The 27686-nt window shown below is 33.6% G+C and overlaps 2 protein-coding genes across 4 annotated transcripts in view; one reads left to right on the top strand and one right to left on the bottom strand.

Moving 5' to 3' along the window:
• bs (serum response factor blistered) overlaps positions 1 to 27686 on the bottom strand; it is a 207448-nt gene that overhangs the window by 79140 nt on the left and 100622 nt on the right. The gene's annotated exons all lie outside the window — the stretch shown is intronic.
• Positions 8187 to 27686, top strand: part of LOC142240781 (uncharacterized) — a 64075-nt gene continuing 44575 nt past the window's right edge. Inside the window, exon 1 of one of the 2 annotated variants that reach the window (XM_075312508.1) lies at positions 8187 to 8398. The gene's annotated coding sequence lies outside the window, so the exon portion shown is untranslated. The remainder of the gene's footprint in view (positions 8399 to 27686) is intronic. The other variant, XR_012723387.1, reaches the window with a different exon arrangement.

The raw sequence follows: 27686 nt of genomic DNA, 5'->3' as shown, positions 1-27686 counted from the left end.
AGAGCTATATCTAAATCTGAACCGATTTGGATGAAATTTTGCAGACATGAAGGGCGATGAAAAAGATTACCTTTTGCCAAATTTGGCGACGTTCCGTTTGAAAAAAAGCACAGCGTGACCCCATTTGTCGAAATCGGGTGATACATATATATGGGAGCTATATCTAAATTTGATCCGATTTCTTCCAAATTCAATAGCGTTCGTCGTTGTGCCCAAAAACTCCCTGTACCAAATTTCATCAAAATCGATTAATAATTGCCACCGGAATCCTGTGAACAACAAATACATGGACAGACGGACGGACGGACGGACACCAAGCGCTAGATCGACTCAGGAGGTGATTCTGAGTCGATCGGTATATATTTTATGGGGTCTAAAATCAATATTTCTGGTAGGCACATTTTTTGGCAGATCAAACTTATTATACCCTTACCACTATGTGGTTTAGGGTATAATGACTTTAAAACAATGTGTTGAAACATTTTATTAATTTTGAAGATTTTTTCAGAAATATTAAATCCATTTTGACTTCATTAAAACGAAATTTTCATTCATGTTAGGATACACATTTTTATGTAGAATCACTTAGCTATAAGGACAAACAGACTTCATTGAAAAGTTTAGAGACTTTTAGACAAGGAAAAAACTTTATATCAGAGAAATACGTTTTCTATTCTAAGCAAAATTCGTATTCGTATTTTAAGCATGTGAAATATTTGGCCTCCCGACAATATTCTTTGCGGTGCACCATCTACTATTTAATATGTGATAGAAATCAAATTTATGAAAGTGGACCAAAATGGACCAAATTCTGTTTGGTCCGACCATCGGACCAAATTTAAAAATTAGAAATCTTTTGGACCAATTTTGGTCCGATCGGACCAAACCGGCAACGCTGATTGGAATTGAAAGTCTATACACAGAGTAGAAGTAACTACTCTCCGAAAGTTTTTTTTTTTGTTTTGCGTAGAGAAAAGGTTTTGTAATATTTAAGGTCAATTTGACTTTAATAATTCAGAAATATTCTTTAAATTTAATGAAATTGTCTTTAAATTTGTTGTATTTTTGCATATTGACTACAAAGCAAAAAATCGTTCAAATATAGGACATGTTTTTCAAAACTTTATTTTAAAGAAGTTTTTTACTTCAAACATAGCATAATTTCTACTGGAAGTCGAGTCCTAATTTGGAAAATAAAGTTGCCGTTAACTCGTTTTTAAAGGACTTTGATAGCATATGAAGAAAAACAAGCGAAAAATTAAAATTTGCTTCCTAGAAGCAAGTACACAAAACCTAAATTTAAAAGAGAATTGTGTTTTAAAAGTGTCCTTGCTTGTATTCTCCGCTTCTTTGGCTCGGAATCAATACCAAATTTTTTAAAGTAAAGACAAAATCTTTGGAACCGAGTATGCTTTTTTTGGGACATAAAATGTTTGTAAATATAATATGCTTGGATGCAAACATATATTAATTTAGAAATAGCCTATAAACATATATGTGTTTAGAAGCTTGGATCGCTATTTAACAGGGAGCGATATTGAATTAAGATGGTGGTTGTTGCTTGTTATTACAAAATTAACATTTTATTTTTCCTTGGGCAATTGATCAGCTACTTCTTTGATCCTTACAAACTGTGTGGTCCGCTGTTCGAATCCCCGTCCGGCAAAAGGTAAAATTAAAATAAAATAACGAACATAAGAATGTATGCTGATGATGTCCAGTTATATACATCTACCACTACTGATGCAATCGATAGGTGCGTAATGAATGTTAACAACGATCTCAACAAGATCCTGGATTGGGCGAATGGAAATGGCCTAGCTCTGAACCCCAATAAATCGAAGGCAATTTTGATTCATAAGAAATCCACAAGTCTGGACAATGTTAACATATTTCTGGGTAACTGCCAAATAGAACTTGTGAAGAAAGTGAAGAATCTTGGAGTAACTTTTAATGAGAATTTGACTTGGTCTGATCATATTAATGCTAACTGTGGTAAAATATACGGTATGTTGCGTAATCTTTGGTGCACTCAAGCGTTTACACCTTTTCGTATAAGACTGCTGTTGGCCAAATCCTATGTCCTCCCTACTTTGTTGTATTGTTGTGAAATTTTCTCTGGATGTAACACCACCGACTTAAAAAGACTAACAACCACGTTCAACAATATTGCCCGCTATGTCTTCGGATTGAAACGTTATGATAGTGTGACACTTTTTGCGAACAAAATTTTTGGTATCCCGTTTGACAAATACGTTCAACTCAGAACTCTGTTATTCCTCCAAAAAATTATACACACAAAGGAACCATCATACCTCTACGAACGATTAACATTCGCTAGATCCAACCGTGGTAACAATTTGATACAGACTCGACATAGAAGTCAGTTATCTGAGCGGCAGTTTTATATATATGCGACTCGTCTCTGGAATCAGTTACCCAATCAACTTCAACGTATATACAACACAGTGCAGTTCAAGACGAAACTAACAAGATATCTAATTCAGGGCGATTAAATAACAAAAAAAAAAAAAAAAAAAAAAATATTTATATCTAATTCATAACCATATTATATGTTATTCCTATTCATAATTATTATTATTATACTTCTTAAAATATCGTAAAATATCTACTTATTATATTTATTATAACATTATTGATTCTAATACTCATTATAAGATATATATCTTGTGTATTAGGAACCCAAAAATAAATAAATGAATGAAAATGAAATCATAACAACAACAAATTTTGAGCATTCAGGTCGGAAACCTATGTTGTTAGCACCTATATTACCTGTTTATTTTCATAATTCATTATGATTGTAAATATATAAATAAATAAATAAAATTTTGAGCACAATATTGTTTGGGAGAATTTTTTTTAAGCATATAATATTTTTGGGTGCAAAATGCTTCCAAACATATTATATGGTTACATAATAACATATTGTTTTTTGGAAGACAACATTATTGAATATGGATGCAAAAATACAAAATGTTTGGAACTTAGACTACCCAAACATATATTGTTTAGATCAATATGCTTTCAAACATATTATATATTGGTAGAGATCAAACATATAAATGTTTGGGCAATACCCAAAAATGTATATGCTTGAAGCAAAATATGTTTGGGAGTATATGTTACAGAAGCAATTTTTTGGGAGGGTGTAGGAAGCAAATGTTAATTTTTAATTTTTTTTAGATTTTTTTCGTCAGTTGTTATCAAAATCCTTTACAAGCGAGTTAACGACAATTTTATTTTGCATATTAAGACTCGACTTTCAGTAGAAATTATGCTATGTTTCAAGTAAAAAGCGTCTTTAATATAAAGTGTTGAAAAACTTGTCTTATTTTTTAACGATTTTTTGCTTTGTAGGCAAGATGCAAAAAGGAAACAAATTTAAATACAATTTTATTAATTTTAAAGAATTTTTCTTAATTATTAAAGTCATGTTGACCTTACCTCAAAAATTTTATCTTTCATGTTATGATACACATTTTTAAGTAAAATCACTTTATTATAAGGACATTACAACTTCATTCAAAAGTTTATTGACTTTTGGACAAGGAAAAAAACTTTATTTTAGAGAAATGCGTCTTCCATGTTAAGCAAAATTTGTATTCTTATTCTAAGGACATGAAATCTTTGACTTCACGACATCATTTTTTTCAGTGTAGAAAACTAAAAAATTAAATATAATTAAGATCGTTTAATTGCATTTATTTGGCGTTCATTACAAACATCTTTGTAGTAATACGGGATGAAATTGATCGAAAGTACTGTTGTTACTTTTACAACACATACTAGAGATATATTTTGACATTTGCCGTTTTTGAAAACAATTACTAAAAAAACACTTTGTGTTTTCCCCAATGTACATACGTACAAAAATACATATCGTACATTTTAAACGTTTACTCACACTACGCTAAGTACTAAGTAATTTAAAATGCCGCTCCGGCAAAAAAAGGGCTTGCTCCGCTCCGGATCCCTGGTTCCAACAAATATTGGCATTAATATATACTCAGACAGTCAACCTGCAATAAAATCCTTGGACTCTGTGTTCCTTAACTCGAAAACGGCCATAGACTGCCGCAAATCTCTCAACGAGATGGCTGAGCAGTACAATATTCACCTAATATGGGAGACTGGCCATAGGAACATACCGGGGAACTGCGAAGCAGATGTGTTAGCAAGGCTAGGAACTACCTTACATATTCCAGGGGAACTAGAATCTGTTGGTATGCCTCTGGCCACCTGCAAGCTCTTACTGCGTGAGAAGGCTGTTATGATGGTCAATATTCGATGGGAAAATTGCAAGGGTTGTAACGACACCAAGCAAATATGGCCCCATTTAAACTTAAACCGCACACTAGATATGCTAGTGTTCTCAAGGCGTCAGATAGCACTCCTGATATCGCTGCCTGATAGGCGAATTTGCAAAAACTATAGGTGCGAAGTATAATGAATATTGTATAAGCTGTCATGATGTGGAGGAAAAAGAATCAATTAAACACCTCTTGTGTGAGTGTCCTGCTTTTTGTGTAAGGCGTAAGCGAATTTTAGGAGCATATAGCTTTAGATTACTGGCTGACCTGGAAAACGTTAACTTAAGCAGTTTGTTTATGTTTTTGGAGCAATCTGGTTGGTTCTACAAAAGTAAATAATAGAGAAGATTCAGTGGTTAAGACTAGAAGTGCCCATATGTAATAAGTACTTTTAGTTAAATGTGGTATCACAATGGACTGAATAGTCTAAGTGAGCCTGAAATTTAATCGGGCTGCCACTTTAACCTAACCTAACCTAATGCACTAAGGTGGAACGCAATGTTAGTAAAAAACAAGATTTTGCAAATAATTTCGTAAGCTTATATTACTTTTGTACTTTTATTTTTGGTTTTCTCTTGTGAAACGTAAACTTAACACCGCCCGTTTATACATATATAAAATATCACATGGATTTTAAAAATATTTGTTTGTGGCTTCAATGATTTTTGTGTAAATTTCATATTCTATGATACTTCCGTGGAATAGCACAAAGTTAAGATTTACATTAGAAGAAATAGAATAGGAGATCGTTCAATTAGAGTGGTAATATAGCCAAATTCGTTAAAAAATAATTTGGGGTGTAGGGTTTTTAATTATACCACTAAATCTATAAAAAATTTTTTTAGGCGATTTTACAAGGAAAACGTTGGTATTTACAACCAAATTTGGTACAGACAGTTGGAATGTTAATTCTACTTCCTGTGCAAAATTTCAAGTAAATCGGTTTAAAAGATTGGCCACTTTTGTCGTTTGAGTGCAAATCGGACGGACGATATATATGGGAGCTCTGAACTGATTTCAATCCAACTTGGCACACATGACTATACTACGAATTGTACTCCTTGTGCAAAATTTGAACCAAATTGGACCAAAACTCTGGCTTCTGGGGCCATAAAAGTCCATATCTGGCGAAAAATATATATGAAAGCTATATCTAAATCTGAACCGATTTCAATCAAATTTGGCACACATAATTATACTACCAATTGTACTCCTTGTGCAAAAATTCAAGCTAATCGGAATAAAACTCTGTCTTCTGGTTCCATATTAGTGCATATCGGGCGAAAGATATATATGGGAGCTATATCTAAATCTGAACCGATTTCTTCCAAAATCAATAGGGTTCTATTCTGACCCAAAAAAGTAACACGTGCCTAATTTGAAGGCGATTGGACTTATATTGCGACCTTGACTTTGATCACAAAAATGTGTTCACAGACAAACGGACGGACGGACATGGTTATATCGACTCAGGGAACCACCCTGAGCATTATTGCCAAAGACACCATATGTCTACCTCGTCTCCTTCTGGGTGTTACAAGCATATGCACTAACTTATAATACCCTGTTCCAGTGTGGCGCAGGGTATAAAAACGAATTTTGACAAAAAAATGTGTGTTTCTTTGTTAGACCGGGGACTTATCAGCCAACCTGTTATGAGTTGTCATGATGCGGAGGAAAAGGAATCAATAAAACACCTCTTGTGTGAGTGTCCTGCATTTTGTGTAAGGCGTAAGCAAATTTTAGGGGCATATAGCTTCAGATTACTGGCGGACCTGGAAAACGTTAACTTAAGCAGTCTGCTAATGTTTTTGGAACAATCTGGTTGGTTCAACAGAAGAAAATAATCGAGAAGGTTCAGCGGTTAAAACTAGAAGTGTCCATATGTAATATGTACTTTTAGTTAATGTGGTATCACAATGGACTGAATAGTCTAGGTGAGCCTGAATCTTATTTGGGCTGCCACTTTAACCTAACCTAACCTCTACAATCCGTAGTTTTTACCCAATTTGCCTGAAATTAGAAATCTATAGGTATTCTAGGACTATAAAGGGGCGTGCCGAATATATTGACTATCGGTACAGTTTTTGATATAGCCCCCTTATAAACCGGCCCTCCTATTTGGAGTCTAGATTCTAGAACTACAACTAAATGTGCTGAATACTGTGTGTATCTTTCCATGCTTTGTTATAGCCCTCATTACACCGAACTCAAGGCCTCCATATAGACCGATTTCACTTATTGAAGGTATAGAAGGCGCACTGATCATGAACATTGCTTGAAACTGAATGCAAAATTTCCAGATTTTACTTCTCGTAGTCATTTAAATAATTGGGATGAAAATTAACAGATTTTAGATTTAAAATCAAGGCGTTATTTCATCACTTTCTTGCACTTACAAGAGATGTTTAAAACTCAAACAAAAAATGGCTCTTATAAATTTAGAATCTGATCTAGTCTTCATAGGAAAAATTTTTACATTTATCTGTGGGAAGCGTACTGGTTGAACTGATCTGATTGGGAAAATATCTGTCATCAAACCCCCTGAAATTTTAAAAGGAAACTTTTATATTTGTTTCATGGTGGTGGATGTTTAAGATTCGGCTCGGCTGAACTTACTACTGTATATACTTGTTTCTTCTATGAGAGCATGTAATTTCGGGAGGTGAAGTTAAAAAGTACAACAGGGCATTAAATTTTCCTGGTTTTAAAAACGCTTTGTGGAAGTTTCAAAATGTGGAGTAAAATTTAGTTCAATTTTCGTGCGAGGTAGTTCATTCTTCCTATAAAACAGTTTACATTTTTCGCTGCTATAAGAAATAGCACTAAAAATAATTTTTAATCTTCCAAGAACATATTCGAAAAATGTAGCCAAAATTGTTTTACCTATATATGGATTATTCAAAATTCACGTTTACGAACTTTTAAATAATATAGTATCATAGCATAGACGAAGAAAGGTATGGACGTCTTATGGGAATTCACAGCGCTGTGGTTTGTCTGCACACCGTAGATGGCACTTTTCGTCTGCAAATGAGTGATTTTTAAATTTGGCTTTAATTTGTTTTCTTTCCTTTGTTCTCTTGATGAAACATGAAATATTGAAAAAAACATGTAAAATTCTATACATCTACACCTTTTTTGTACTGCAAATTGACTGATTTGTACGGTAATTCTCGTTTTCAAAAAAAGAAATAGAGTCACTTGACTGCGCAATTGAGTGGAATGACTGCGCAGTGTAAATAAACAAAACCATGGTGAATTTTCAAAGTATGTCTCTATATTTAATTGGTCTATGGTCTATACCTTCCTTGGTCTAGGCTTGGAAGTGCCAAAGCAAAGAATCGAACATATGGGAAGCATCGAATATAAAAATTTGCCATTGTATGTTAAAATATTTACAGCGCGATTAAAGAGTCATCTAACTGATAATATAGAATGGGTTCAAAACAAGTGAACAAGAAGAAGATGATATCGCATATGAAAGTTTTTTTTTCATGGCGAAACTACTTCGATACACGTTCGATAGAAAATGTTTGCATATATATGCAAACACGGGCTTGACATTACTTCTACATACATACATATATGTATATCCATCTTGCTCCTACTCCCAAAGTCACAGTTTGTTATTCACACATATATGCATTGTGCTTATATACCTATATATCTATATTCCATATGAAATGAGCAACTAGTTTTGAACACGCCCCTACTACAATTGCTCAGACATAACATGAGAAGTGTGCAAGAGAGTCTTGAAGAGAGTTTATCAGAGAAAAATTGGTTAACCTTCTTCAATTCTCTTAAATAAGTCTAATACGCAGTAGCAACATGTAGTCAGGCTCAAGTGAATCGTAATTGTACATCAGTTGGCCTTAGGACCGAGCGTTGTAAACTGCATTCGAAAGTCGAGTACCGAAGAAAAATGAAGAATAGTTAATATAAAATAAATGGTTCCTGCTTTTCTCGTGGTGTGCATTATGCAATAATAAATCGGTTAGGGATCCGTAAATAATGTAGAATCGGCTAGGTGCCCGTAAATATCTTGAATGATCAAACAGGTAAGAAAATCTATTTTAATAATAGATTGGAGAGAAAAGAAAGTGATTATACATGCAAATGTGTAAATATAATTATATAATAAATATGAGTTGAAATAAATTGAACAAACAAGTGAATTACATAATAAATAATGTTTAATATCTGTTGTGTTTCCCAAACTCTATTAGAATAATATTATAAATATTCGTTCGTTGTTCAAGGGTTCGGTTGAACGTATAAATATGTTACTAAATACCCAGCAAAAATGGGAAATTTTTCCTTAGCCATTGCTTTTAATATACACAGTCTCACATAAGTTTACATACCCTTGAGGTTTTTACCTTATAACTAAACATGTTTCTTGTTGTTGTTTATAATCCAGACTAAAAACATCTTCTTGAAAATGGACAAATACTTTGTTTTTCAAATTAATTTACAAAATCTAAAGCATATATATGCATATTTTATTATATTTTAATAATTAAAGAAAATACAATTTTTTAATCCGTATGTAAACTTGTGTAAGACTGTGTACATCCAAAAATTTCTTCTAGAAATGGACATAATTTTAACCACACAAGAATTTATTTTGAGGTGATATATAAAAATCGGCTCTTTTACGCAGTTTTTGTAATAAATTTAAATGTTTCTGTGTATAAAATACAGTAAGGATAAGTAATATAGTGGCAACTTCCAAAAAATATGTTCTATCTATCTATATTTATCGGTAGACATGTTGCTATTATTATTCAAAACGTATCTATGTAGAGACAAAAGTAGACAACATTTAAAAAAATACTTTTTTTAAGTTTTTTCCTTATTTTTTATGAAATCCGTAATACTGAAACAGAACCACATCGGAAGAAAACAATGCAGCGGATGCATACAAAGATAACTTCCAACCTATGACAAGCCCACATGAAATTTATTTCTTCTGCGACAAATTTGTACTACTTCCGGGTCCAAAAAGAACATTTTTCATTGCTGTTTTGCCTTTGCTTGTTTGCTGCTAAGTTTATAACAGACAAATTAAGAACTCGAATTTAAGTCTACAAACAAAACGTACTGAAATTTCTGTTTTTAAATATTTCATTGTACGATTTATATTTTTCTCTTTAGTTTGCGTACCCGATATTCGAATGTACAGCGATCATACAACATTAAATTTTTTAAGTCTAATTTTCTCATAATAATTGTGCCAGCTCTCGATTCTTGACAGCACCTCTGTTTCGGCAATCTTCAATAGAACTTTTTAATGTAGATTGTACAAATTTGTCAGTTCTGTGATTGATACTATTGTGATTGAATCAATTTCAATTCGAAAAATAATTGGATCAATTAATTTCGCGATTGAATGAGAAAAAAATTCTTAAAATTATAATTGAAAATTTATTTATTTATTTATTTATATAAGTCAATGGAAACACAAAGTTCCTTACAGACTAAGCAAATAATAAATAAAATTTAGTAGAAATACTTATTGTAGTTTCTATATAAATATTATCATATTCACACATCCCAGAAAAAATCCGACCACAATTGTAATCGGAAAAGACATCTTATGTTCAGTCATATACAGAAAAAAATATTTTTTGTATTCAATAACAAAAGTAATTGATCCAATTAATTTTTAATTGAAATGTCTTAAATCATTGAAATGATAGTATCAATTAAAAAATTAATTGTTCCAATTAAAAAATTAATTGATTAGTTTTTGTGATTGATTGATTAAACTTAAAATACTAATTACAATTTTTATTGAATAAAAAATATTTCCAAAGAAAAATATCGAAAATTTTGAAATGGTTGCAATATATAATTAATTTTTAGGTTTTTTTATCACGAAATTAATTGATCCAATTAAAAAATAAACCGATACTATTAATTATTTTTAGTTTAAATAATTATAAATGAGTAATGATACAATAAACAGTTTGATCGCCGTAAGCGTAAAATAAAGAAAAATGAAACACAAGTTGGTTTTAGTGGAGTGTAAAATAAGGGTTAGCCGTAAGCTTTTATTTAAAATTCAAATACAAAAGGGTGGTAAACAAGATTACCTGTATTTACAATGTCAAAGGATTACCGTACGGAGCGAGGTATCGAAAACGAGTAAAAAAGCCCATATGGAGAAAGACGGGGGCGTTTGACACTTGACAATGCAAGCTTCTCATTAACCCTCAAATGCCCAAGCCTGCCTTTAGGCGGTCTTCATTTTATAAGGAAGCTTTTAGTAAAACACACCTCAAGAAAACAAAAATGGGTAAAATAAAAAGAAAACTTAGTTAAAACTGTTCAAGAGGCTTTGCAGCATATACTGCATTTTACAGTATACATTTTTCTTGTTTAGTTTTCTTGCTTTCGTGTCGATAACATTGAAAATTTAATCAGCTGGCAAAAATTGGGGCATTAGAGGGTTAAAATATGACGTTTTATTACAAGGTTGTAACCGACCGAAATAAATAGATGTTAATGAGCACTTTCGACTATGGAAAACAATATTCGAATAAAATTCTAACTTACATTAATCTAATAACTTAAACACAGTTTATTGGCTTAATTTAAAAATTAATTGAATACACACTAAAATTGATTGTAAATTCCGAATTAATTAAGTATTTGTGTAATTTCTAATTAATTCTGTGATTAATGCTATCTATTTTCTTATGTAAGCAATTTCAATAAAAATTAAATGAAATAATAAAAAATTGCTTCAGTGAAAAAATTGTGTTTTGCGATCTTAATCAATTACACTTTTAATTGAATCAATTGGATTTAATTGAATTTGCGGACATAATAATTCGGAACAGCGAATCAACAAAATCTTCATCATACAGCAAAAATTCCACCAATATATTTTAAATTAAAGTTTTAATTAAAAATTTAATTTAAAATCTTTTTTTATCATAATTTAATTGATTTCATACTTTATTTAATTAAAATAGAAATCAATTACCAAATTTAATTGGAACAACTAATTTTTTAGTTGTTATAGATGATTGATATTATAATTTTCGTGATAGAAACAATTTTAATTAAAAATTGATTGGAGCACTTATTTTTGCGATATTTTCTCGTATTGCAAAATTTTATTTTTTCGTGTTCCAACATAAAATTTTATTGATAAATACCACTTGTTCGCAAAGTCCTACACAGAGAGAAATATCACCAACACATTTCCTATTAAAAAGTTGACAGAAGTTGACAATTTTTTCAATTAATAAATTGATACAATTAATTTTTTATGAAGATGGAAACATTAAGTTAATTAATAATCTTAAAATTTTTAAATAAAAAACTAATTGATACAATTAACTTTTTAATCAAACTCGGAAGATTAAATAATAAAAAAAATTATGGAAATTTTTTAAAAATTTAACTAAAAATTTATTTCAAACAAACAATTTTTTAATCAAACTAAAAACACTAAGTCAGCTAAGAATGTAATTGAAAATAGTTACGTTTTTAATGAAAAAATTAATTGAAATTTGCAATCAAAATCAATTAAATTTTTAAATTAAATCATTTAAAAAATTAATTGAAATTTGCTAATGAAATCAATTAATTTTTTAATGTCATTTTCGTGATTTAAGACATTTCAATTAAATAATAAAGTGTAACAATTCATTTCGTGATTGAATCAGCAAAAAAAATTGTGTGTATACGAAAAAAAGAATATTAGCAATATTGAGAAATATTTCTTTAACTTTAAATAAAACTTTAAAATTTAAAAATTTGTTGAAAAAGTATTTTCCAGTTTGCGATTTTCACAAATACTTTTCTAATGAAGACTTTCGCCCTTTCTAATGAACCTAGTCTCTATACCGCACGCGGCTTAGTTTTGGCACAGTGGGCCCGTTTTGAAAATTTGTTGAAAATTTTCCAATGTGCGCTTTTCACAAATACTTTTCTAATGAAGACTTTCGTGGGTATTGTAAAAATTTGTTGAAAATTTTATTTTTTTGATTGCATTACATTACGGTGAGTTATAATGACTATTTTTTAATGACAATAATAAATACTTATCGGTAGTTTTCGAATTGATATTCTCAAAATATAATGCATTTGACTTTTAATGACTTAATAAAATAGAATAAATGATGGTACAATTAGGTATAATTATTAACATAATTGAGCATTTACTTAAAAAAAACTCAAAAAGAATATGTTATGTAACGGTATTTCTGAAGATTTTTCCGTTAAGGAATGTTCTTCACGAATATTTCATAATAATTGTGTTTTAAATTAATGACATTACCATATTATGTTTTAAATAAATGCTTTATTATACCTCATTCACATTACACTTTAAAAATCGACTAGATTTCAACTGTAATTGGCCTTATAAAAAGGGATATATAAAATTCACTTTTAGTAGATTTCGAACATAATGTGAATGGGTTATTAGGTATATTATAACGTAATTCACGAATCCAACTCCCTTAAACAACAACATTTATTTCTATTTTAAGTGTGAAATGAATTTGCGTGTAATCTTATTTAGATGATTTGTTGCATTTTTGTTTATTTCTACAATATTCGTTTCCATTCAAGTAATATTCATATTACAGCATTACTAGCCATATTTCTATCCATTGTAATCGGCTAGAGAAGTCAATATTTTCGAGATTTGGTTACCTGAGACAATAAGTGGCCATTTTGCAAACTTTGGTATATCTACGAATAAGTGATTACATATTAGGCATTAACGTAGCTAGACAATTTTCTTATGGATCTTATGGTTCAATTAATGTTTTATTTCATAAAAATGAATAAAAAATAGACATCAAAATAACTCGACAATCAATTTATAATAAAGCAACTAAAAGTACCATACGTGAAATTGGTGCAAATTGCCACTGACGGACCTATCACAGAACTGGTACCAGTGCTCCAGTTAGTTGCAATTTTCACATATAGTGAAATAAAATTATCAAATAACCTTTTGTTCGACATATTTCAATTTTTTTTTCATTCGGGTTAGATTGGAGCCCAAATTGAAACAGATTTCTAAGAGTTTGTCTGAGACTGGTTACTGAGGACCTGTTTATGGGGTGCTCCTGCTAAATTGTCCCAGGACGTGTCCTTTGGGATGAGTCCAAGACGCGTCCTAAAATGTAAATTTTAGGACGCGTCTTGCATTTAGAATGCATTAAAAATCATAAAATTATTTATTTGGGAAAATATCACAAAATTTTTAATTCACATTCAAAACACTGAATTCGGATCACACCTTAAGAAGTGATGCAAATTCATTGCAACGGCTGTTGAAACGGTGGTCATTCGTTTTATGACAAGTTCATATTACATTCATCGCTTCTCCGCCAATTTTGCACCACTTCCAGACCCATAAAGAACATTTTCAATTTTTTTTGGCGACGCTTTTTTTCAGCATTATTAAGATATTAATTTATGAAAGAATAGTTGTAATATCAATTACAATTTTTTAATTAAATTGACTAAACCAGACTAAACAAAATAATAAAGGAGCTTTAGTTATTCAACTAAATCATAAGTTCAACCACAGCTTTATTTCATAAACATCAGACTTCTACCACAACCCAAGTAATTCGATTGTGCATGAAAGTCTTTTGTGGAACTTTGTGCGTTGTATATACTTGTTTAATTTTTATAAAAATGTAAAATCGTAAATAGGTTTTCAAATTCTGGGGGGGGGTCTAAAATTTTTCTGGGGGTCTAAGCCCCCTCCCCAGAGGCCTTCCTACGCTTATGATATTAGGTGATTGTATGCTTTAAAAGCACTACTTATTTCATGGCCAAAGGTATGCCTGGGGAGAAGTACTTTCCTTCTAGGACATGCGTATGTAAATGTAATCCGGAGCGATGCCAATTAATAAGTGGTTATTACTTTTTAAACAGGCTTACCTACAAGATTACCGGGTAATGAGAGTTTTTGCTGGGTACTGCTAGCAATGATTGTGGTATTATCTACATACCGTATGTTATTTATAATTTTTCCGTTAAATTTATACTAATTCTTTCTCCCTCAATTGATTCCTGAAACAAATTCTGGCGATCCACATTCAATAGCGTTCGTCCTAGTGCCCATAAAACACTCTGTACCAAATTTAATCAAAATCGGTTAATAATTGCGAACGGCAGATCAAAGTTATTATACCCTGGCCACTATTGGTTTAGGGTATAAAAATTATACAAGGAAAAAGCTTGTCCGGTTGTAAAAAGTTTATCTTTCCACGAATACTTCGGAATTTTTCCGAGTCAAAGAAGAAGAGTATTGTAGCAAGGGTACAAATATGACACATTTAAATTTGAGTTTTGAATATAAGTTACTAGGAGACAAATTTGAATTTATAAGTTTTTATATCCTTCACCACTACAGGGTATAAGTTTGTGCATTTCTGTGTAACGCCAAGAAGGAGCATTCCGAGACCCATCGTTTAAAACACCGATCGACTTAGAATTAAATTCTGAGTCGATTTAGCGATGTCCGTTTGTCTGTTGGTCTATCCGTCCGTCTCTCTGTATATGTAATTTTGGTGCAGAGTATAGCTCGCAATTTAAGCCCGATCTTCCTCAAATTTGGCATTGGATCTCTCTTCGGGCCAAAAACAATCGCTATTGATTTTGGAAAAAAATAGGTTCTGATTTATAGGTTCATAAGCACGTCAATTATGATCAAATCGCCCAGCGTTTTAGGTCAAACGTTTCAGACAAGCGTCAGAATGCCTGCCACATTTCAAATTTTTTGGCTTATTAACATATCAACCACATTGTCAAAACGAATGCACTCATACAAGCACGATTTTTCTGAAACAACATACAAGCAGTTTCATTACAATAAGCGTTGTCATTTTGGTCCAATCGTACCAAAACTGGTCCAAAAGTTAAAAATTTTTAAATTTGGTCCATTTTAATGTACATACTTGAAAAAATTTTTCCATACATTTTTTATTCATTTTAGTTTTTTATTTCGTACTTAACAGTTTTTCCAAAACTATAATTTAGGTTATCAAATGGACCAACCACAGGATCGGTACAGGACTAGTTCCTTGTGAGTCCCAGTTTTGGTCAAAACGTATGCAAAATACATGTCACTTTAATATGGGTTTGTCGTGCGCTCCTTGAACTCATTCCAAAGGACACGTTCTGGGACAATATAGTAAGAGCACCACATAGACGCGTCCATATGAAACAGTCTCGGATCCAAAGTCAGATTTAATATTTATTTGGATCACTTTAACCCCTTTACTCGAATGTGCACAAGAAGCATAATGGGAAGATCGGGGTAAATGGGTGCTATATGAGAACCATGGGTCTACAAAAACACTACAGAAGTAAATCGGAAGCTCGGTTTACAAGGGGGCAAAAGATGGACCAGTGTAAACCTAACACAAACAAGGTACTAAGTTCGTTTCTGCGAAAAACGAATATCTTCATCTATCTCCGTAAATAGGGTCTCAAACGCAGGGATGTTAACTTATTTATGCGAAATAACATGCCTGCCTATTTTTTCGTGCGAAAAATCCAGAGTTGTATAAGTATGTGTTTAGAAATGCTCAAAACAAAAATTTCGCATTTATTCCGCGCTAACGTTTTTTTATATGGAGTATAACAGTTTTTCGTGTGAAAACGTGGTCTTAGTACTAGGCTTTATTTTGATTTTATAAAAGAGTACAACAATAAAGGCTTTTTTCTGCGAAAGTTGAAAATTGGTCCGCTTGTGGGAATTTTGGTCAAATTTTGGAAAATGTTGATCCAAAATAAAATTTCGTTGTGGCAACGCTGACTACAACCACCATTTGCTCTCATTTGATTCTCTCGCAGTGTAGTTTTGATCAGGGCTGCCAATAAAATTTCAAGAAAAATCACTTTTTTCGATAAAAATCGTCATAATCGGCACTTGCATTTTAAAAATCGTAAAAAATCGGCAATGTAAATAATATTAAAATATATATATATATATATATATATATATATATATATATATATATATATATATATATATATATATATATATATATATATATATATATATATATATATATATATATATATATATATATATATATATATATATATATATATATATATATATATATATATATTTTTTTTTTTTTTTTTTTTTTTTTTCAAAGCATATCCCGGGATCCCCGGGATGGAATATTCTGTTAAGAAAATAACCTAAAATGAAATAACTCAAGTTGGTTTAATACCAAAATTGATAATCATTTACTCAGAATGTGCAACAGAAACTTTTACCAATTATGATAAAATTCAAGTACAGTGTAAAAACTAACCACATATAGACATATCTATCGGAAAATAATCACCTGTTTTGGAAAACACGGGACTTTTTCTTTAGTTTCAAAATATTTAATTTTTAAATAAAAATGTTACTCAATTAATAACAATATTTTAGAAAAATAGATATTTTTGTACAAAAATTAAGAAATATTTTTGTTTAACCAGAAAATGATTTTTATGGTAATGTGTTTTTTTGTATACAAAACTGATTTATATATATATATATATATATATATATATATATATATATATATATATATATATATATATATATATATATATATATATATATATATATATATATATATATATATATATATATATATATATATATATATATATATATATATATATATATATATATATATATATATATATATATATATATATATATATATATATATATATATATATATATATATATATATATATATATATATATATATATATATATATATATATATATATATATATATATATATATATATATATATATATATATATATATATATATATATATATATATATATATATATATATATATATATATATATATATATAAATCAGTTTTGTATACAAAAAAACACATTACCATAAAAATCATTTTCTGGTTAAACAAAAAATTTTTCTTAATTTTTGTACAAAAAAATCTATTTTTCTAAAATATTGTTATTAATTGAGTAACATTTTTATTTAAAAATTAAATATTTTGAAACTAAAGAAAAAGTCCCGTGTTTTCCAAAACAGGTGATTATTTTCCGATAGATATGTCTATATGTGGTTAGTTTTTACACTGTACTTGAATTTTATCATAATTGGTAAAAGTTTCTGTTGCACATTCTGAGTAAATGATTATCAATTTTGGTATTAAAACAACTTGAGTTATTTCATTTTAGGTTATTTTCTTAACAGAATATTCCATCCCGGGGATCCCGGGATATGCTTTGAAAGAAATGTTTGTGGACTTGTCCCAAAGGACTGCATCGGAAGTGGAAAAAAATCGATGGGGGATTCCTGGATGTGCTTTAAAAGAAATGTTTATGGAACTTCCAATTTTTTTTGCTGGGTTAGAACAAAATAAAGGGTAGCCAAAAAAGTAGTGAACATGTTATTCTTTGGATCCGGAAGTGGTGCAAAATTGGCGAAGAAGCCATGAATTTAACATGGGCTTGTCATAGGACGGATGTTCACCATTTCAACAGCCGTTGCACTGAATATACATCACTTCTTAAGGTGTGATCCAAATTAAGTGTTTTTGATTGATTTGTAATGAATTCTAAGGCTTGTCTGAAACGTTTGACGTCAAATAAATTTAAAAAAATCACAATTTCTTTAGAATTGATTTAGCATTTTTTTCAACCAAATTGTGTACCATTTTATTAATCCTTAGGTTAGGTTAGGTTAGGTTAAAGTGGCAGCCCGATTAAGATTCAGGCTCACTTAGACTATTCAGTCCATTGTGATACCACATTAACTAAAAGTACCTATTACATATGGGCACTTCTAGTTTTAACCGCTGAACCTTCTTGATTATTTTTCTTTGTTGAACCAACCAGATTGTTCCAAAAATATTAGCAGACTGCTTAAGTTAACGTTTTCCAGATCCGCCAGTAATCTGAAGCTATATGCTCCTAAAAGTTGCTTGCGCTTTACACAAAATGCAGGACACTCACACAAGAGGTGTTTAATTGATTCTTTTTCCTCCGCATCATGACAGCTCATACAATAGTCATTATACTTCGCGCCAATAGTTTTTGCAAAATCTCCTATCAGGCAGCGACCCGTTATAGCAGATATCAGGAGTGATACCTGACGTCTCGAGAACATTAGCATATCTAGTGTGCGGTTTAAGTTGAAATGGGGCCATATTTGCTTGGTGTCGTTACAACCCTTGCAATTCTCCCATCGAACATTTGCCATCATAACAGCCTTCTCACGCAGCATGAGCTTGCAGGTAGCTAGGGGCATACCAACAAATTCTAGTTCCCCTGGAATATGTAAGGTAGTCCCTAGCCTTGCCAACTCATCCGCTTCGCAGTTCCCCGGAATGTTCCTATGGCCAGGCACCCATATTAGGTGAATATTGTACTGCTCAGCCATCTCATTGAGAGATTTGCGGCAATCAATGGCCGTTTTCGAGTTGAGGAACACAGAGTCCAAGGATTTTATTGCAGGTTGACTGTCTGAGTATATATTAATGCCCACATTTTTTGGAACATTACTTCTCAGCCAATTCGCCACCTCTCTTATTGCTAATATTTCAGCCTGAAAAACACTACAGTGATTAGGTAATCTTTTCGATATTTGAAGTTCCAGATCATTAGAATATACTCCGAAACCCACTTGTCCATCCAATTTGGAGCCATCAGTGTAGAAATCTATATATTCTTTATTCCCCGGGGTATGTGTGCACCACGCCTCACTGTTGGGGATTAGAGTCTCAAACTTTTTGTCGAAAAGTGGACTCGCCAAAGTGTAATCCACTACGTTAGGCACATCTGACATTATTTTGAGGACAGAACTGTGACCGTAACCATTTTCCGACCACAGCGATAGCTCGCGCAACCGCACAGCCGTTGTTGCAGCTGACTGTTTGGCCAAAATGTCTAAAGGCAATAGATGCAGTATGACATTAAGGGAGTTTGTTCCTGTCTTGCTGAATGCACCTGAGATACACAAGCACGCCATACGCTGAACTTTGTCTAAACTTGTCGGCTGGTGAAGTGCCGGCCACCAGACTACAACACCATATAGCATTATAGGTCTAACCACTGCCGTGTATAGCCAATGTACAATTTTTGGTTTTAGTCCCCACTTTTTCCCTATTGCCTTTTTGCACGAGTATAAAGCTACCGTTGCTTTCCTCGCCCTTTCTTCAATATTAAGCTTAAAGTTCAGCTTCCTGTCCAAAATAACGCCAAGGTATTTTGCACACTCCCTAAAGGGAATTTCAATACCCCCTAAGGAAATGGGCCTAACCGTGGGAGTTTTGCGATCTTTGCAGTACATGACTAATTCTGTCTTTGCAGGATTTACCCCAAGACCATTGTCTTTCGCCCATTTCTCAGTCATCCGGAGGGCCCTCTGAATAATATCTCTGATTGTGGATGGGAATTTTCCCCTGACTGCCAGAGCCACATCATCTGCGTATGCCACCACTTTTATCCTTTCTTTTTCTAGAGTAACCAGAAGGCTATTTATAGCAACATTCCAAAGAAGAGGTGATAGGACTCCTCCTTGGGGAGTGCCTCTGTTCACATACCTTTGTATGTTTGCTTGTCCTAGTGTGGCTGAAATACGTCTCTTCATTAGCAGTTCGTCTAACAGCCTGAGTATACATGGATCAACATTCAGAGTTGTCAGTCCATTTAATATCGAGCTCGGATGGACATTATTGAACGCCCCTTCGATGTCTAGAAACGCCACGATTGTGTATTCTTTGACAGATAGTGAGCTTTCAATAAAGCTGACTAGTTCATGTAGTGCGGTCTCAGTAGACCTGCCCTTCGAGTATGCATGCTGTCGTTTCGAGAACAAACTTGAATCGATGCTAGTTCTAAGATAAATATCTATCATCCTCTCCAGAGTCTTAAGTAGGAATGAGGATAAGCTGATTGGTCGGAAATCCTTCGCCCTCGAGTGAGAGGCTTTTCCCGCTTTAGGTATGAAAACGACTTTTGTTTCCCTCCACTTTCCTGGGATATATGATAAGTTGATACATCCTTTATATATCACCGACAACCAGGGGATAATTTTGTCAGTTACAGCTTGTAACTCCGCCGGAGTAATTCCATCAGGTCCAGGGGATTTGAATGGTCCAAAGCTATTTAGCGCCCATCTTATTCTAGTTTCCGATACAATTTCCTCGACAGGAAACGACCGCTGAGCAACTGTGGCACCGCCAGTACATGGTTCAACCGTCTGATTTCCAGGAAAATGTGTGTCCAATAGTACCTCCAGCGTCTCCTTACTGGACGTTGTCCAATTGCCCTCCGATGTTTTAATGAAACCTGGAGCGGAGTTGGTGGATGCTAGAACCTTCCGTAGTCTGGAAGCCTCGGACGTATTCTCAATACTGCTGCAGTAAGCATTCCAAGAGTTATGCTGAGCCTTTCTCAGTTCTCGCTTGTATCCTCTCAGATTCTTCTTGTAAGCGTCCCAGTCCTCAGGGGCTCTGGTGGACTTTGCCTTGTTAAAGAGCTTCCTGCAGGATTTCCTCATATTACTTAATTCCGTAGACCACCATGGTGGTCGATGTTTCCCCCTTGGCTTTCCTCTAGGGCATGCAGCTTTCAGTGAGATGTTGAAGGCCTTAGTAATCCGCTCCACTGCGTGTTCGATATCTTGCACATTTCTCATATTTGTCTCTGTTATTTCCGGTATCATCATATTGAACGATTCCCTATACCTATTCCAGTCAGCTTTCCTAACATTTGGCGGAAATATGATCTTGGTGATATGAACATCAAATTTGAAACTGATGTAGCGATGATCTGAGAAGCTGTGTTCACTTAAAACCTGCCACTCAGATATCATTTCATTCAGTTCTTGCGAGGCCAAGGTGATGTCCAAAACCTCTTGCCTGTTTTTAGTGACAAAGGTTGGGACATCTCCCTTGTTGCAAACTACCAGATTAGTACGCAAAATAAACTCTATTAGCGACTCTCCCCTTGCATTAGTATCACTACTTCCCCATATACTATGATGCGCATTCGCATCGCATCCCATAATGAGTTTCGTCTTTGTTTTCAGTGACTCCTCCACTAAGGTCTTAACGGCATATGGAGGCATCTCCCTGTCATGTCCCATGTAGACCGAAGATACCCAATATTTGCATTTGGCTATTTCTAAACTTGCAACGACAGTGTCTGTATTGCACATTGAAGGAAGCAGAAACAAGTTGAGCTCGTTTTTAGCAACTATACAGGCTCGATTTACATCATTACCAGTATACTGCATTAGTTTGAACCCCGGAGTACTTAATTCACATATTTTGTTTCTATAAACATATGGTTCTTGAATAAGAACTATGTCTATGTCCCCTTTCATCAGGAGAACTTTTAAGGCAGCACATGCAGCCTTACAATGATGAAGATTTATCTGGAGGATCCGTAGGACCATCGAGATTTTCAACAACCGTCACATCAGCCGTTTCAATCGAGTCATCAAGAATGTCCTCTTCAGAGATATCGGTGACTCTCGCAATAGCCATAGGTTCAACTTTGGTGAGTTCTGAGGCAGTAGAAGCCTCCTCACGCATACGGTATCTATCCATGTCTTCAAATGTCTTGGTATCCCCCTCGACTTCGCAAGAGGATCCGCTTACTTCTGATTCAGACAGAGGCTTGTCCATTTCTGAATCCTTTAGCTGATCGTTTTTATACACCTTCATTTGGATATAATGAAAGCCATAACATACACGGCCCTGGGACTTTGCTAGATGTGGCAAAGACTGAGTGTTCAATATAAACACTGCATGCCGTCTTGGCCCATCCACTTCATCCAAACGGCCAACCTTCCAATCAGCTGTTGGAAGATCTGGATTGCATTGTTTCAGTCTATTTAAAATAGATTCAGGGTCAGGAGGGTTTGCAGGTATCCACGCATGTGCTCTTGGTCTAGCCGGTATGTCTTTCTTCTCGACTAACTCTAGAGCAGCTCCTTCCCAAACTTCACCAATTAGTATCAGAGCAGCTTTAAAACATTCTATAGACCTCTGGTCCTCAAATGCGACTAGCTTAAATCGTCCTTGATACCAACCAGCCTCTTGGTGTCGAGGATCTGGGCCGGGAAACTTTTCCAGCACCTGTGAGTAGACGCCAGACAAAGCATTCTCAATTTCCCCCCATTTTTGCTTTGGAACCATACCGTCCAATGCTCCTTTATTTATGATAGCCATCACAAGGCTGTCTTTAGCAACTGAGGCAAACGATCGTTGATCCCTTTTGGAGGATGGCAGCTCATCCGGTGATCGTTCCCTTTTTCCAGCCTCAAGAATTCCTTGAGCCCATTTTAAGGAATCGCTTTGTTTAGCCGACAACGTGCTTGGGTCGACTGATCCTAATTTCTTTAGGATAAACAAAGCATTTCTGCGTTCTTTGAATCTCTTTCGTGAGGGATTACCTCCTTTTGATGCCGTTACCTTGGAAAAGGTCCGACTTGTCAAATTGTCGCCACCTGTCGACCCGTCTACAGGTCGACTAATTGGGCCTAACTCTTGGTCATTGCCCAAATTTATAACTCCAGTCGATACCCGTCCACTGGGCCCTGAAGTTAGCAACCCAGTGGATGTCTTTGAATTTCTCTGCATGGTGGTCTAATATCCCACCACACTTGAAATTCGTAGTAGGTACTTATTACGATGATTTTATCCGCTATTAAAAAACACGTCCGTTCCGTTCGACGGTTGAACAATAGTTATTAATCCTTACACTCTTTTTAACCTATTTGAAACAAAAAAGTTAAAATTACCTTTTAAAAATAAGAAATAAACGAGTTATAAAAAAATGACTTAAAAGAACTTCCTGAGTAGTTAAAATAAACACCGTTGGATGGACATTTTTGGAAGTGCTTTTAAAGTTGTGCCTTAGAAGTACTACCATTTTTTTTGCTGGGATATTATGTTTTGGACATCAATGTTTCATAAAAATAATATAATAATTTAAAAATTTCGAGTAAACATATACATATATATTGAAAGAAATATAAATGAAAACATATAACAGATTGGCTGATAAGTCCCCGGTCTGACACATAGATGGCGTCGCTAGTATTAAATGCATATTATTTTTATATAGTACCAACCTTCAAATGATTCGTGTCAAAATTTGACGTCTGTAAGTCAATTAGTTTGTGAGCGTCTTTTGTGAAGCAACTTTTGTTATTGTGAAAAAAATGGAAAAAAGGAATTTCGTATTTTGATAACATACTGTTTTCTGAAGGGAAAAAATACGGTGGAAGCAAAAACTTGGTTTGATAATGAGTTTCCGGACTGTGCCCCAGGGAAATCAACAATAATTTTTTGGTATGCAAAATTCAAGCGTGGTGAAATGAGCACGGAGGACGGTGAACGCAGTGGACGCCCGAAAGAGGTGGTTACCGACGAAAACATCAAAAAATCCACAAAATGATTGTGAATGACCGTAAAATGAAGTTGATCGAGATAGCAGAGGCCTTAAAGATATCAAAGGAACGTGTTGGTCATATCATTCATCAATATTTGGATATGCGGAAGCTCTGTGCAAAATGGGTGCCACCCGAGCTCACATTTGACCAAAAACAAAACGTGTTGATGATTCTGAGCGGTGTTTGAAGCTGTTAACTCGTAATACACCCGAGTTTTTCCGTCGATATGTGACAATGGATGAAACATGGCTCCATCACCACACTCCTGAGTTCAATCGACTGTCGGCTGAGTGGACAGCGACCGATGAACCGTCTCCGAAGCGTGGAAAGACTCAAAAGTCCGCCGGCAAAGTAATGGCCTCTGTTTTTTTGGGATGCGCATGGAATAATGCCACAAGTCACTGAGAACTATGGCAAAAGTTCATAAATTGGGCTTCGAATTGCTTCCCCACCCACCGTATTCTCCAGATCTGGCCCTCAGTGACTTTTTCTTGTTCTCAGACCTCAAAAGGATGCTCGCAGGGAACATTTTTGGCTACAATGAAGAGTTGGTCGCCGAAACTGAGGCCTATTATGAGGCGAAAACGAAGGAGTACTACCAAAATGGTATCAAAAAATTGGAAGGACGTTATAATCGTTGTATCGCTCTTGAAGGGAACTATGTTGAGTAATAAAATCGAATTTTGACAAAAAAATGTGTTTCTTTGTTAGACCGGGGACTTATCAGCCAACCTGTTATATGTTGAAAGAAATAGAAATGAAAACCGGGTGAGTTGATGAAATATATCAAAACCAGGTTTGCTAATTCTGCCGATTTATCGGCATTTTGACGATTTTTTACTCACAAAATGGACAATTCCGATTTTTTCCGATTTTTACGATACATATTAACTCCGTTCTTTAGACACACAGTTTAGGGAGTTAAAGCTTTTACATTTTGAAGAAATTTGAAAATATTAATATAAATTTTAAAAATTTTGGGAAAAGAATTCGGAAACAAACCGTGGAGTATGTTACTTTGGCTTTTCGAGTTTTCTTAAAATTCGTACAGATAATAATGATTCTTCCACACTCCAGCTGGACAATAATTCATTGGATGGAATATTCTGTTAAGAAAATAACCTAAAATGAAATAACTCAAGTTGTTTTAATACCAAAATTGATAATCATTTACTCAGAATGTGCAACAGAAACTTTTACCAATTATGATAAAATTCAAGTACAGTGTAAAAACTAACCACATATAGACATATCTATCGGAAAATAATCACCTGTTTTGGAAAACACGGGACTTTTTCTTTAGTTTCAAAATATTTAATTTTTAAATAAAAATGTTACTCAATTAATAACAATATTTTAGAAAAATAGATTTTTTATACAAAAATTAAGAAATATTTTTGTTTAACCAGAAAATTATTTTTATGGTAATGTTATTTTTGTATACAAAACTGATTTTTATATATATATTTTATATATATATATATATATATATATATATATATATATATATATATATATATATATGATTTGTTAAGAGCTTGATAACTTTTAAAAAAAAAAAAAAACGCATAAAATTTGCAAAATCTCATCGGTTCTTTATTTGAAACGTTAGATTGGTCCATGACATTTACTTTTTGAAGATAATTTCATTTAAATGTTGACCGCGGCTGCGTCTTAGGTGGTCCATTCGGAAAGTCCAATTTTGGGCAACTTTTTCGAGCATTTCGGCCGGAATAGCCCGAATTTCTTCGGAAATGTTGTCTTCCAAAGCTGGAATAGTTGCTGGCTTATTTCTGTAGACTTTAGACTTGACGTAGCCCCACAAAAAATAGTCTAAAGGCGTCAAATCGCATGATCTTGGTGGCCAACTTACCGGTCCATTTCTTGAGATGAATTGTTCTCCGAAGTTTTCCCTCAAAATGGCCATAGAATCGCGAACTGTGTGGCATGTAGCGCCATCTTGTTGAAACCACATGTCAACCAAGTTCAGTTCTTCCATTTTTGGCAACAAAAAGTTTGTTAGCATCGAACGATAGCGATCGCCATTCACCGTAACGTTGCGTCCAACAGCATCTTTGAAAAAATACGGTCCAATGATTCCACCAGCGTACAAACCACACCAAACAGTGCATTTTTCGGGATGCATGGGCAGTTCTTGAACGGCTTCTGGTTGCTCTTCACTCCAAATGCGGCAATTTTGCTTATTTATGTAGCCATTCAACCAGAAATGAGCCTCATCGCTGAACAAAATTTGTCGATAAAAAAGCGGATTTTCTGCCAACTTTTCTAGGGCCCATTCACTGAAAATTCGACGTTGTGGCTCGTTAGTAAGTCTATTCATGATGAAATGTCAAAGCATACTGAGCATCTTTCTCTTTGACACCATGTCTGAAATCCCACGTGATCTGTCAAATACTAATGCATGAAAATCCTAACCTCAAAAGAATCACCCTTTATATATATAAAAATCAGTTTTGTATACAAAAATAACATTACCATAAAAATAATTTTCTGGTTAAACAAAAATATTTCTTAATTTTTGTATAAAAAATCTATTTTTCTAAAATATTGTTATTAATTGAGTAACATTTTTATTTAAAAATTAAATATTTTGAAACTAAAGAAAAAGTCCCGTGTTTTCCAAAACAGGTGATTATTTTCCGATAGATATGTCTATATGTGGTTAGTTTTTACACTGTACTTGAATTTTATCATAATTGGTAAAAGTTTCTGTTGCACATTCTGAGTAAATGATTATCAATTTTGGTATTAAAACAACTTGAGTTATTTCATTTTAGGTTATTTTCTTAACAGAATATTCCATCCAATGAATTATTCTCCAGCTGGAGTGTGGAAGAATCATTATTATCTGTACGAATTTTAACAAAACTCGAAAAGCCAAAGTAACATACTCCACGGTTTGTTTCCGAATTCTTTTCCCAAAATTTTTAAAATTTATATTAATATTTTCAAATTTCTTCAAAATGTAAAAGCTTTAACTCCCTAAACTGTGTGTCTAAAGAACGGAGTTAATATGTATCGTAAAAATCGGAAAAAATCGGAATTGACCATTTTGTGAGTAAAAAATCGTCAAAATGCCGATAAATCGGCAGAATTAGCAAACCTGGTTTTGATATATTTCATCAACTCACCCGGTTTTCATTTCTATTTCTTTCAACATATAACAGGTTGGCTGATAAGTCCCCGGTCTAACAAAGAAACACATTTTTTTTGTCAAAATTCGATTTTATTACTCAACATAGTTCCCTTCAAGAGCGATACAACGATTATAACGTCCTTCCAATTTTTTGATACCATTTTGGTAGTACTCCTTCGTTTTCGCCTCAAAATAGGCCTCAGTTTCGGCGACCACCTCTTCATTGTAGCCAAAAATGTTCCCTGCGAGCATCCTTTTGAGGTCTGAGAACAAGAAAAAGTCACTGAGGGCCAGATCTGGAGAATACGGTGGGTGGGGAAGCAATTCGAAGCCCAATTTATGAACTTTTGCCATAGTTCTCAGTGACTTGTGGCATTATTCCATGCGCATCCCAAAAAAAACTTTGCCAGCGGACTTTTGAGTCTTTCCACGCTTCGGAGACGGTTCATCGGTCGCTGTCCACTCAGCCGACTGTCGATTGAACTCAGGAGTGTAGTGATGGAGCCATGTTTCATCCATTGTCACATATCGACGGACAAACTCGGGTGTATTACGAGTTAACAGCTTCAAACACCGCTCAGAATCATCAACACGTTTTGTTTTTGGTCAAATGTGAGCTCGGGTGGCACCCATTTTGCACAGAGCTTCCGCATATCCAAATATTGATGAATGATATGACCAACACGTTCCTTTGATATCTTTAAGGCCTCTGCTATCTCGATCAACTTCATTTTACGGTC

The sequence above is a fragment of the Haematobia irritans genome, chromosome 5, assembly GCF_050003625.1.
Source record: "Haematobia irritans isolate KBUSLIRL chromosome 5, ASM5000362v1, whole genome shotgun sequence".
NCBI lineage: Eukaryota > Metazoa > Arthropoda > Insecta > Diptera > Muscidae > Haematobia > Haematobia irritans.
The sequence above is the reverse complement of the archived record's forward strand: the minus strand, read 5'-3'. Positions and strand labels throughout refer to the sequence as shown.